Source organism: Vipera berus, assembly GCF_964194415.1.
Source record: "Vipera berus genome assembly, chromosome: 4".
NCBI lineage: Eukaryota > Metazoa > Chordata > Lepidosauria > Squamata > Viperidae > Vipera > Vipera berus.
In genome coordinates, this window is record NC_138206.1 from 9,811,253 (window position 1) to 9,825,606 (window position 14,354).

At 40.1% G+C, this 14,354-nt stretch overlaps 1 protein-coding gene across 1 annotated transcript in view; it reads left to right on the forward strand.

Moving 5' to 3' along the window:
• TMEM135 (transmembrane protein 135) overlaps positions 1-14,354 on the forward strand; it is a 172,237-nt gene that overhangs the window by 39,021 nt on the left and 118,862 nt on the right. The gene's annotated exons all lie outside the window — the stretch shown is intronic.

Consider the following 14,354-nt stretch of genomic DNA (forward strand, 5'->3'; position numbering starts at 1 on the left):
TTCTCTGTGGGTGCACCCGCCCTTTGGAACGAACTGCCGATGGAACTTCGGACTGCCCCTGACCTTTGCTCGTTTCGCTGGGACTTAAAAACCTGGTTGTTTGAATTGTCTGGCCTGGACTGAGGGATTTTAAATTAAATTAATTTTAAATTTCAATTTTAACATTATCTTAATTTTGTGGGCTTGTATTAATTTAATTCTATTTTATTCTCTCTTTTTGTATTGTTTTTAACTTGCCCTGTGAACCGCCTTGAGTCCTTCGGGAATAGGGCGGTATATAAATTCAATAAACAAACAAATAATAAATAAATAAATAAATTTATTACTTGTTACTTGTGTGTACATTTAGAGCTCATGCATCTGAGACAAATTCCTAGTGTATCCAATCATACTTGGCCAATAAAGAATTTATATTCTATTCTGTTCTGTTCTATTCTATTCTATTCTATTCTATTCTATTCTATTCTATTCTATTCTATTCTATTCTATTCTATTCTATTCTATTCTATTCTATTCTATTCTATTGTTACTGTAGGTGTTCAGCAAGGTGTAAAGATCCTATATTTTCTGGATCATGTCTGAAACATTTGACTATGGCCAAGGTTTAGAAGTATAGTATCTTCTTTTATTGTAGAGTTTCTGGGAGATTATCAAGTGTTCATAGCTACTACATACCAAGGCCCTGAATTTGAAATGTACACCCCGCCATTGTATTTAGGGAGATCTTGCCAATTCTGGAAATGACTGCTTTTAAAAAAGATTTATATTTCTACACGTGTCAAAGTCTGCATTTGGGAACCTGTGACGCTCCAGATGTTGCAAATTGATGATTCCTAGTATCTTGTCTTTCATTGTTTTGGTGGTTGATACCACTGAGAGTTACCTGGGCCAGCACAGATTCCTCATTCTTGAGGTAGGGAGATGCCTTTTGGTCTTCAGTTTTAGTGAAACAGCCAATGATCTCATTAGGAGCCTGTACAAAAAGATATCCGTAAAATAATACTAGCTCTAACGTAGCGAGGAACGTGGACTGTAGAATCTGAACCAGTTGCAATCAACGAATCAACATTTCTGTAATACCAAGGACCTGAAAATGATCGTAGCTGGTACCGGAGGCTGGACAAACTGTTCACAAGTCTTTCCAAATCTATTTTGGATGGCACATGTTGACGGCAAGACATTTTTAAGATGGTCAGAAAAGGGATGTATTGGTAACATATATGTGTCTAAGACGACCCTTCTAAAGATATATTGAGATCAAAGAGAACCCCAGATTCCAGCTAGAGGAGAAAATGATACGTGATCACAGCAGTTATTTTTATCTAATAAGGTAGGAAAAAATGGGCCTCAGATCACTCTTGAAAGTAAAAGACATAGAAGGTAAAAAGCTGGCCAAAAATTGACGAAGTGCATCAAAGAAGATCCCAAATATTTAAGCCCAAGGAAAAAAAATATATCAGTGGGTGGGAAAGAACAGTACTGAAAGTGTTGTGTGTGAGTAGTGTTATTCAGTGGAATAATTTGAGATTATGCACATTTCTTTATTAATCTTTGTTCTACTTCCTTGCTTGAAACTTTTAACACACTTAATAAAACACATAGAATAATACTTAGCTTCTATAAAACAATGAACTGGGAATAAAGCTAACAGAATGTCTGAAACAAAATCCCGTATCCCTGTTGGGTATTAATGGGTTTAGCCTGGTTTGGAATTTTTGGGAGATAGTTCTTTCAGAAAAAAAATAAAATGTGGTCATTATCTTTTTTGTTATAATAATAAAGTGCTCGCCAAGCAAGGGAGCTTTTAAACAAATTTGTTTCTGCTGCCTCTGCTTTTATTATTTATACAAAGCACGTTTTTCTCTCTTTAGTTTTTTAAAAATCCGTAACTTTAGAATGTTTTGATTTGCCTTGAAAAAACTTCATTTTGAGTATTCTCTCCATTTCTGGGCCTGGCTGGTAGGCGCGTTCTCCAGGCTGGGATACGGTGCTGGTGGATTTCAACCTGTTTTCATTTAGCTTGGTAGTTGATGGCTACCATGACCATGATCCGAATTATTGGCCCAACACAGGGTGTTTTTTTTTTTTAAATTTCACTTGAGCATATTGGTTTTACAATTTAGTCACTCCAACTCTCAACCTATTCTGGCTCCTCCAAGTAGTATAAGGGAGGTCAGTATAAGGGTGGAACAACAGCTGATGACCTTCTTTTACTGGTCTGCTATTGAAAGCGTCCTCTCACACTGTATTGTGGTGTGGTATGCTGGCTTGACAGCCGCGCATAGAAAAGATACTACAGAGGGTGGTGAGCACAGCACAAAACATCTTGGGCTGTCCCCTGATACCACTTGATGACCTTGCCAGGGCCCGCTGCCTTGGAAGAGTGAGGAAAATTCTCAGGGACGACTCATACCCTGGATGGTATCTCTTTACTCTCCTACCATCAGGTAGGAGATACAGGAGTATAGCCAGCCATACCAACAGGCTGAAGAACAGCTTCTATCCATGGGCTGTCAGGCTCCTGAACGGGAAATAACTCCATGTATGATAGACTTGCAGGACCGGCACCTTGTGCAATTAGCTCCCATGGTGACAAGATGGTGGGTTTGTTGTCACTGTGAGCTGTGGGGGGGCACGAAGGGAGGCTCAGCCAATCTCATTGTAAACATGTTGTACTCTGATAATAAAGGTTGATTGATTGTTGATCCTTCAGCCGTATCCTCCTTCAATGTTATTCCTTGCTCAATAGTCTCCTTCCTCTATCTTTTAATTTGATTTTGTTCTTGTGTACCTTCTTGTGTTTGTTCTTGCCATAGAGCTGCGTTTTGTTTTTAGATCTGAATCAACAAGCTTGGGGCATATGTCTGTTCAGAGGATGTTGAGGATCATTCTCTTGCTTAGTTCTCCTAGCGTCTGCTGCTAGTTCTCTCCTGATCTTAATTGGGCAATGTCAGCAAGAGGATATATTTTCTTAATTGGTGTCCGTTTGAGACAACCTGTCACTAAGCGTACTGCTTCATTGAGGGTGATATCATCTTGTTTTGCCTGTGCAGATGCATCCCATGCTGGAGCAGCAAACTCTGTTGCAGATACCCTCAAGGCCAAATTTTTTTTGGGGGGGGTATATATTAGGTTGAAACTTAACATTAAGAAAACCAAGATCATGGCATCCGGCCCTCTCAATTCCTGGCAAATAAAAGGGGAAGAAATGGAGGTAGTGACAGATTTTATTTTCCTGGGCTCCAAGATCACCGCAGATGGGGACTGCAGCCAAGAAATTAAAAGACGCTTGCTCCTGGGGAGGAAAGCCATGGCAAATCTAGACAGCACACTAAAAAGCAGAGACATCACCCTGTCAACAAAAGTGCATATAGTCAAGGCTATGGTCTTCCCAGTTGCAATGTATGGCAGTGAAAGTTGGACCATAAGAAAGGCTGGGCACCAAAGAATTGAGGCCTTTGAACTGTGGTGCTGGAGAAGTCTCCTGCGAGTCCCTTGGACTGCAAGGCGATCAAACCAGTCAGTCCTAGAGGAGATCAACCCTGACTGCTCTTTAGAAGGCCAGATCCTGAAGTTGAAATTCAAATACTTTGGTCACCTAATTGAGAAGGAAGGACTCACTGGAGAAGAGCCTAATGCTGGGAAAGGTTGAGGGCAAGAGAAGAAGGGGACGACAGAGAATGACGTGGCTGGATGGAGTCACTGGAGCAGTAGGCGTGAGCTTAAATGGACTCCAGAAGATGGTAGAGGACAGGAAGGCCTGGAGGAACGTTGTCCATGGGGTCGCGATGGGTCGGACACGACTTCGCAGCTAACAACAAAATATATTAGAACTGTTTTACACTTCAGGGCAGTGGCAATGTGATTTTGATGTTGTCATCCATGTCCCTTGTTGGGCATGGATTACCCCCTCTTAACCTAGGAGTTTTCTGTGCCTGTTCCCCACAGCAGGGAGGAGGGACCTATGCGACCAGTCTTTTCCAGTTGCTGATGGAGAACAATTAACCAGTGGAACAGCTTGCCTTCAGAAGTTGTTCTCTAACACTGGAGGTTTTTAAGAAGAGACTGGACAGCCATTTGTCTAAAATGGTATAGGGCAGGGGTCAGCAACCTGAAACAGTGAAAGAGCCATTCAGAACCGGTTCTCTCACAAAAGGAAAAACTGGGAGCCACAAAAAATGTGTGCGCATGCGCATACATGCGCACGTGCATGGGTTTGACTGAAGAGTGGAGCCAAGGCGAGATATGCACCTACCCTGCATATTTGAATTGATTGGTTGAACTTTTTTAGTCCCACTTTTTTTTTTTTGGACTGCACATGGCAGAAGCCTGGGAGCCGCAGGAGATGGCTGAAAGAGCCGCATGCGGCTCCGGAGCCGCGGGTTGCAGACCTGTGGTATAGGGTCACCTGGAGCAGAGGTCCCCAACCTTTTGGGCACCAGGGACCGTTTCCATGGAGAAAGGTTTCTCTATGGACTGGAGGGTGCGTGGTTTTGTGTGCTGCCTGCATCTCGCGGATGGGGCTTTGCTTGTTTGTAAGGAGTGGTTGCTGGAGGTTGGGGACTAGAAGGCCTCCAAGGTCCCTTCCAACTCTGTTATTCTGTATTCTGATATCTAGTAGACCAGAGCCTGGTCTTCCATAAAGTTCAATGTAATAATAAGTCCTAGTCCAGAATCTTAATTGTAAAGTTAATCATAATCACGATGTGTAGGGTTGCACAGAAAGAAAATAAATGTGTTCCAAATATATCCACATGGAGGATGTTTCAGTGAAATGAATTAATTCTGCAAAAAACTTCTCAAACGAAGAATCAAAATGTTTAGGTAAAGGTAAAGGTTCCCCCGCACATGCGTGCTAGTCGTTTCCGACTCTAGGGACCGGTGCTCATCTCCGTTTCAAAGCCGAAGAGCCAGCGTTTGTCCGAGGATGTCTACGTGGTCATGTGGCCGGCATGACTAGATGCCAAAGGCGCACGGAACGCTGTTACCTTCCCACCGGAGTGGTCCCTATTTTTCTACTTGCATTTTTACGTGCTTTTGAACTGCTAGGTTGGCAGAAGCTGGGACGAGTAACAGGCGCTCAGTCTGTTACGCGGCACTCGGGATTCGACCCGCCAAACTGCCAACCTTCTGATCGACAAGCTCAGCGTCCTAACCCACTTAACCACCGCCTCCCTTCAGAATGTTTAAGAAAGAGTAAATAGATAGCCCAATCACAGCTGCTAAATTGTAAGGGATGAACTTTGATTTACTGAAGTTCTAGCAGCTATCAAGGAGTTAGAGCATGTTATAAACGTTGGTTTAAATCATAAACAGGCATAGTAATTTGTGGCTACAATGAATTGCTCTTAGACTCTAAGTTCACTAACGGTTTTTTTATTTCTTCCATTGAGCTATAGTTTAGGTGAGCAATAAGTCACCTTGGTCTCTTTGATTTCATTCTCAAATAAATGTAATAATAAATAAACTATTTTGGTAACTTGGTAAGGAGCTCACCGATGCTGAAAACTGTCTTTAAAAATGAAATACATATGTTTAAAGCAATCACAGAGCAAACATGTTTTACGTTAGCTTGCAAAGGCTCAGTATGCTTCCCGACAAGTCATTTTATTCTTTGAAAATTGATGCCCTCAATGGTTAGCCATGTATATATTAAAGATCTCATATTTTGTGGAATAAGCAGTTTGGAATAGAGCAAGGACAATACTACCACGAACCGATACCCTTAAAATAAGAAAGATTTATGAAATATAAGCGGGGGGGGGGGGAAATGACTTGATCATCCAGATATTTTTTGGAGGGTTGTAATATAAGCTAATTTGATTAACAGTGCATGGTATAATCAAATTACAGAAAATGAATAGCACTCCTCTTGCTTTCTGAAAGGCCAGAGTTAAGGTCGTTGCTGCCACTCTACAGCAAATCTTTCTGAGACAAGTTTTAGAATTAGGGGTTATGTGAACTCCTAAGATTTGCTGATGCGTTCAGTTTTAAAAAATCATACACTAATAATGTTAGATCCCTGCAGCTGGTGTACTTGTGGATTGACATGGCTAATTGGCATGGGCATATTAGCCCCAGGAAACCTCATCTGTCACCTCAGCACCGAAAATTCTGACATGAGCCAGAGAAATTCTTCAAGATTTTCTCTCCTTTGTTCTTATGCAGGGCAGCCTTGCTTCCCTTTAGCTTTCCTGCAACCCTTTTCAGATTTTTAATCTAAAAATGCTTACCTTCCGAGAGGGATTCTTTTGAATGCTCATTCATGTTTTTCCACAGTGAGTGAATGCACAAGAGGCGTGCATGTGATGGAGAAGGGAGGAAAGCAAACAAAAATGTATGTCGCTGATGGACAGATGGACCTCATTGAGAAGAATTGAGAAGTGTCCTTCCTAGTGAGAACAACATAGCTTTTGTCTGGGATGTCCCTGAAATGTGAACGCCTGACAATTTATTGCAGAGGTCTTCAAACTTGGCCCTTTTATGACTCGTGGGCTTCAACTCCCAGAATTCCTCAGCCAGCATGCCTGGCTGAGGAATTCTGGGAGTTGAAGCCCACTAGTCATAAAAGGGCCAAGTTTGAAGACCCCTGATTTATTGTTTGTAAATAAAGACAGCCCTTTAGCTACTTTCTGTTTGGGAACTCCCAGCTTGAAATAAGAAAAATTGAAGCGACAAACTTTCCATTTGGAATAAAATCTACCTGATGCATCTTTGTCTGATTTCCTGCTTTGACTTCCCTTTTTCTAGCCAATCTTCACTGGAATAAAGCTGGTCCTAGCACATCTCTTCACTGAATGATATTACTTCATTTTCCCCCCCTTCCCGATAAAGAAGCACACAGTAGTTGGATTTCCTGCCTCCAGGGTAAAACTGCCAATTCCCTTGCTAGGAATGCAGCATGTTATTGTAAAACCAGAAAGAAAATGTTCATTGAAAACAAATAAACCTGTACATTTGATTGTGTGTGCTTATAAAAAGAAGTGTATACTTACGACAAGAACTATAGAGTTCCTTCCTCCTTCTAATACATTTCAGAGAGTCAATCTTCCACAAACTTAGCATGGACCCACTTTCAGAATTGCCCTCTGTTGCCCCCCCCCCCCGGAAAACCTCAAAATTTATATTGCATTTTACTTAGTTTGTAAATTAATACTGTAATTTAAAATGTGTAGTCCATGATGCTCTTTGAGTTGAGGATTTCATACTTCAAGGCTGTATTTTCTTTGTTGGCTGTTTTAAAGTAGTTTTGACTGCAGCATTTATAGCCTAAATTAAACACTCTTGAGATAAAAGCCTGAATTTTGTTCCCACTTTTAATACGGAAAACACCAATCTTCTCCCAGTGTTGTTCTAAGTCTCAGAAATTTGACAGTTTAAGTAAGAAAGCCAGTTTTTAAAAAGCAATTATAGAATGCCGAATTTGAACCTGTAGGAATTTAGGCCTGTTATGTAAACAGCTTTTTGAATTGACAGATGGAGGAGGCTGACCGTTTGAGATCTCGTATCTTCAGTGAGAAACTCCTTGGGTCTTCATTAATGGTTAGATGTTGGGAGTGTGGGGGTGGGGGCTGACTCTACCATAGATTGTAAAAGTCAAACTTGATGGAAGGCAGTTCCATTTTCAAGGAGTCTGGCATTGCAAAAGCTGAAAATAAAATCCCTTTTACTTGTTCCATTAAGGAAAGATCTTATTTAGGAAACCAAACCAAACAAATTCCTAGATTCCACTCAGTTTGAGTTTATTTGAAGACTCCTTGCTTTAAATAATTGCTATACTATTATTTTATAACATTGTTTTTATTTGATTAAAAAAATGAGCTTTCTTAACCTCAGTTGGGTTGGGAGATAAAATTCAGAACAAGAACAGAAATTGGGGGGAAGTTAACTGCCCGTATTGAGGGGTGTGGTGGCCTAGCACTTAAAATGCTGGGCTTGTCGACCCAGAAGGTTGGCAGTTCAAGACCCAGGTATCCTGTGACAGGATGAGTTCCCCTTCCTTGTCCCAGCTCCTGCCAACCTAGCAGCACGAAAGCATACAAATGCGAGTAGATACCTAGGTACCACTTTGGTGGGAAAGTAACAGCATTTCGTGCTGACCGCATGGACATGGAAGTCCCTTTGGACAATGCTGGAAAACTTTTATCTTTTTTATTGCCTGTACGCATTGCTAATGTTTTGATGTATTTAGTAGCTCAGATTTGGTACATCAAACAATCACAAATTGTTTAAAAATAATAAAGTGGGATTTAAATAAAAAATAAATAAAAAAATAAAAAAATTTGACATTCCATTTTGATATCTGTATTCTTCCTTTTACATACGCTTGTCACTATGGCCAGTGTTTCTCCTTAAATGTTCCACTAAAATTGTTCAGAAGCTTTGGAAGGCTTGGGGGTTGTTTAATTATTAAAGAACCTTAACTATGGATACAGCATGCAGTTTAAAAGCACAGTTGACACTGGCTCATAGTAATTATAGCTTGTTCTGTATTTTTGTTGCAGGTGAACACCATCTCTTGTTGTAAATATGAGGTGTTATTAAACCTGAAACATACAGAATTAAATGTTGAATGCAAACAATGTATGACTTGGGTGTTTAAGCTATCAAGACATCAGTGCGAGGATTAAAAAGCGTCTTTCTAGGTGGACAGCGATGATACCAACCTCTGAATCTGGGAAGCTGCTGAATTGCAGTTCCACTCGTTTCATAGGTGTAATATAAATAGAGGTGCCAAAACAGGTTGACTGTGCTAGCCATTAATTAAATCTTCAAATATTTAGTCTGTTACAGACAAATAGTGCTTCCCTATTTGGAATTGTTAACAGCAGCAAAGAAAATTAGGCAGATGAAGGGAGGCTGACAATTGCACAGTATCTTGTAAGTTTCAGTCTTTAATAGTCCATAAATGATAAATGAGTGTGATAACTTCAGTACCTCTCATTTTAATATTTTCTTTTTATTTTAATGTTTCACAAAAGGTTTCATGAAAATCATACACATTTTCAATCTCTCATTTCCGTTTCTCCTAATGTATACAGGTTTTTTTTGCAAACAAATTTCTCGTAATGGAATAAACCACATATATAATTTCTAACATATTCATATGATATGCACAACATTTGACTGAGAATTGCAACACAGTTCAGATAAATGCAAACAATGATTGGTATTTAAATTTTGCTTAATTCTATTGATTTTGATTGCATTAATTTGACAAATATAAACCAGGTGGGTGGATGTGTATTAAAATACACATTGAATTAATTTCCCTTCTTACGCCTATCTTCCCAGCAATCACCATTGCAAATATTTAATCCCTTGTATGAAGGAGAGAGAGAGAGAGAGAGAGAGAGAGAAAGAAAGAGAAAGAGAAAGAAAGAAAGAGAGAGAAAGAAAGAAAGAAAGAAAGAAAGAAAGAAAGAAAGAAAGAAAGAAAGAAAGAAAAACTCAGACTCTTTGCTTCTCTTTCCATGCTACCCATCATTTTTATCCTGAGGTCCTGGACATTATGGCTGTTATTTCCTTTTCTCTAATACAAAATAGTTGTTACCCTCTTAAACCTAAACTTTGGCTGATTTGCAGTGGCAAAAAAAAATGAATAATAAACAAGAGAAATTTGTTGGGTCTTTTTCCTTGTCCCAGAAGCACACTGGCTGTCTTTTGATAGTTGTCTTAATCTTGTAATTATTGTAAAGCTTTCAGAACCTTGTGATACTCTCATTGAAGGGTTAGCTACCGGTAATTTCTTTTGGAGGAATTCAATTAGGAGCTATTACAATGGCTTACTGCTTCAGGTTACGAAACCTTGGAGCTAAGTTGGCTAAGTAATTAAAAAAAAATAGTTCATGAGGCAGCACTTTTCTTAGCTTGTCAGTGTTTCAGTAGCTACGAAAATTATGCTTACTCCTGCACTTTTGATGAGCTGTCTTTTAACATGTGTCTTCAATTCGTGTTTTAATCAGAATGTGGAAGTCATTACTGTGTCATCTAAAACTGAGGTAGCAATAAAAAATTATCACAAACAAGACAGCAGACACAAATTATTTTGTGTTTATTAATGGGTGGCCTTTTGGAAACTTCCCCCTCATCTAATTGATTCCAGATATTTTAAAAACTGAAATTGTTTTGATGGATATTCCGCCCATGTTTAACTTGAGCTGCCTCACTGGGAATAAAGTTGTCAGCCATTAATGTCTGTCTTCAAAGATTTTGGTGATGATAATCAGGCTGGTGGGCTTACCAGAGACAGTTTTCAAAACAAACACACCAACTTGCTGCTTTTTTCCCCCTCCAGTATATTATTTTGCTTTAGTTTTTTCACAGCTGACAAGTTCTGCTTGATGAGAACTAGTGTTAAATCAGAACAATTGGAAATGGATTATAGGGACTCCTTGACTTACAGACACAAGAGAGCCCCAAATTTCTGTTGCCAAGCAAGACGATTGTTAAATGAAATTTGCTCCATTTTACGACCTTTCTTGCCACAGTTGCTTTGTTACCATAGCCTTATATTTTTGTAGTTTGTATTTTGAGATGCCCTATGGCTAATTGATAAAATATTGTTATTTATTACAGAATAGCTCATGTGTATTGGGTTCTACTGCCTTGGTACCATTGCCTTAGAAAAAAGCCAGGTTATTTTTAATTCTTATTTCATTTATTTAACAGAAGAAAAAGAATAAGTAAAAAGAGAAAAGGAAAAAAAAGTAAAGTAGAAATAAAATATTAGTAAGTGGTCAAAGGAGTTACTAGGATTGTACAGCTAGTGCTTATAGTCATTGATAATGTCATTGTAAGAAATTAATAAAAGACAGAATATTTTAACAATATAAGAAAGGATTTGAATTCCTGAGCTAACTGCTGAAATCTTCATTTTTTTTGGTTAAAATACAAAAATCTGTTAAAACATGATAGATAAATATTTAGTTTATAACATTTCCTTCATTGTACATTCTGGCTGATGTACAATATTTATAAACCATTATTTTCTGTATGTATTTCTAATTTCAATTCTTTGGTTACTTTTTCCCCTTTTAAAACTATACATATTTATATTTGACTTGCTGCGTAATAAATACAATATATAGAAGCTATTATTGCTTCACTTTGGTTAAACTTCTGAATATATGCTTTGTTGTTTTTCATTTTGTCATTACTGCATATTCTCCTAGTTTAAGTTCCCAGTATAGTATCATTGTTAAGGTATCTATTTTCCAATTTTGTGTTTGTTTATTTATTTATTTTATTTTATTGAATTTCTATACCGCCCTTCTCCCGAAGGACTCAGGGTGGTGTACAGGGCAATAAAAGCACTACATACAAAAGTTAAAAGTAATATTAAATTAATTTAAGCCCTAACAATAAATAATTAAAAATACCCCAAACCCTTAAACCAGGCCGGCCTGTTCAAATAAATAGGTTTTCAGATCACGGCGGAAAGAGCGAAGGTCGGGAGCCTTCCGGAGCTCAACCGGTAATTGATTCCAAAGGGCTGGCGCTCCCACAGAGAATGCTCTCCCCCTGGGGGCCGCAAGCCGACACTCTCTGACCGATGGCACCCTGAGGAGGCCCTCTCTGTGGGAGCGCACAGGACGAAGGGAAGATGACGCCGGCAGCAGGTGCTCCCGTAAGTAATCCAGACCCATGCCATTTAGGGCTTTATAGGTAATCACCAGCACCTTGAATCTCACCCGGAGGGCAACTGGAAGCCAATGCAGCTCGCGGAGAAGAGGTGTTACATGGGAGTATCGGGAGACCCCCATCACAACTCGCGCGGCCGCATTCTGCACCAGCTGTAGCCTCCGAGTGGTCATCAAGGGCAGCCCCATGTAAAGAGCATTGCAGTAGTCTATACGAGAGGTTACGAGCGCATGAGTGACTGTACGCAGGGCATCCCGGTCCAGATAGGGTCGCAACTGGCGCACCAGGCGAACCTGGGCAAAAGCCCCCCTGGTCACAGCTCCTACATGGTCTTCCAAACTGAGCTGTGAGTCCAGGAGGACACCCAAGTTGCAAGCCCTATCTACGGGGGGTAACACCTCATCCCCCATGGTTAAAGATGGAATGGACCGAATTTCCTAAGATGCCGGAACGTACAACCACTCGGTCTTGTCGGGATTGAGCCGAAGCCTGTTCCTCCCCATCCAGACCCGAACCGCCTCTAGGCAACGGGACATCACATCGAGGGCATCACTGGGGTGGTTTGGGGTAGAGATGAAAAGCTGGGTATCATCAGCATACTGATGATACCCCACTCCAAAACCACGAATGATTTCACCCAGCGGCTTTAACTTTATCTGTGAATATATATCTTAGGGAGTGCAGAATTATTAGGCAAATGAGTATTTTGACCACATCATCCTCTTTATGCATGTTGTCTTACTCCAAGCTGTATAGGCTCGAAAGCCTACTACCAATTAAGCATATTAGGTGATGTGCATCTCTGTAATGAGAAGGGGTGTGGTCTAATGACATCAACACCCTGTATCACGTGTGCATAATTATTAGGCAACTTCCTTTCCTTTGGCAAAATGGGTCAAAAGAAGGACTTGACAGGCTCAGAAAAGTCAAAAATAGTGAGATATCTTGCAGAGGGATGCAGCACTCTTAAAATTGCAAAGCTTCTGAAGCGTGATCATCGAACAATCAAGCGTTTCATTCAAAATAGTCAACAGGGTCGCAAGAAGCGTGTGGAGAAACCAAGGCGCAAAATAACTGCCCATGAACTGAGAAAAGTCAAGCGTGCAGCTGCCAAGATGCCACTTGCCACCAGTTTGGCCATATTTCAGAGCTGCAACATCACTGGAGTGCCCAAAAGCACAAGGTGTGCAATACTCAGAGACATGGCCAAGGTAAGAAAGGCTGAAAGACGACCACCACTGAACAAGACACACAAGCTGAAACGTCAAGACTGGGCCAATAAATATCTCAAGACTGATTTTTCTAAGGTTTTATGGACTGATGAAATGAGAGTGAGTCTTGATGGGCCAGATGGATGGGCCCGTGGCTGGATTGGTAAAGGGCAGAGAGCTCCAGTCCGACTCAGACGCCAGCAAGGTGGAGGTGGAGTACTGGTTTGGGCTGGTATCATAAGATGAGCTTGTGGGGCCTTTTCGGGTTGAGGATGGAGTCAAGCTCAACTCCCAGTCCTACTGCCAGTTCCTGGAAGACACCTTCTTCAAGCAGTGGTACAGGAAGAAGTCTGCATCCTTCAAGAAAAACATGATTTTCATGCAGGACAATGCTCCATCACACGCGTCCAAGTACTCCACAGCGTGGCTGGCAAGAAAGGGTATAAAAGATGGAAATCTAATGACATGGCCTCCTTGTTCACCTGATCTGAACCCCATTGAGAACCTGTGGTCCATCATCAAATGTGAGATTTACAAGGAGGGAAAACAGTACACCTCTCTGAACAGTGTCTGGGAGGCTGTGGTTGCTGCTGCACGCAATGTTGATGGTGAACAGATCAAAACACTGACAGAATCCATGGATGGCAGGCTTTTGAGTGTCCTTGCAAAGAAAGGTGGCTATATTGGTCACTGATTTGTTTTTGTTATGTTTTTGAATGTCAGAAATGTATATTTGTGAATGTTGAGATGTTATATTGGTTTCACTGGTAAAAATAAATAATTGAAATGGGTATATATTTGTTTTTTGTTAAGTTGCCTAATAATTATGCACAGTAATAGTCACCTGCACACACAGATATCCCCCTAAAATAGCTATAACTAAAAACAAACTAAAAACTACTTCCAAAAATATTCAGCTTTGATATTAATGAGTTTTTTGGGTTCATTGAGAACATGGTTGTTGTTCAATAATAAAATTAATCCTCAAAAATACAACTTGCCTAATAATTCTGCACTCCCTGTAGTAATTGGTGATATTTTTTGTTAGTATGTTTTGGAATTACGCCTAATATTTTTCCTACTGGTAGTGTGAACAAGTTAAGGAGCCAACCCACCAATGGCCAAATTTACCTCATAGAATATAATCAGTTGAACAAATTTCTTGTACTTGTTAGATGGCATAGAGAGGATGTTTAGCAAGAGTTTGTCTTCAGCTTCTCTATGCTGTGTAATATTTGGAGGGGACACAATTTGAATTTTTAGACTTATTCTAGTATGGCGGTGGTCTGGGGGTCTGTGATATTGTCATAGGAGGTCCACGAAAGCTTGAAGAAATATTATTATTTAAATCTCGGCGGTCCATGGCCATTTCCGTGGTTACAAAAGGTATTTAAAAAGGGTCCATGCTGAAGAAAAGGTTAAGGACCACTCTAATACGGAATTATTCTTAATACGATATTGGGAAATGAAACAACTGTTTAAAATCTTTAACTTTATGAA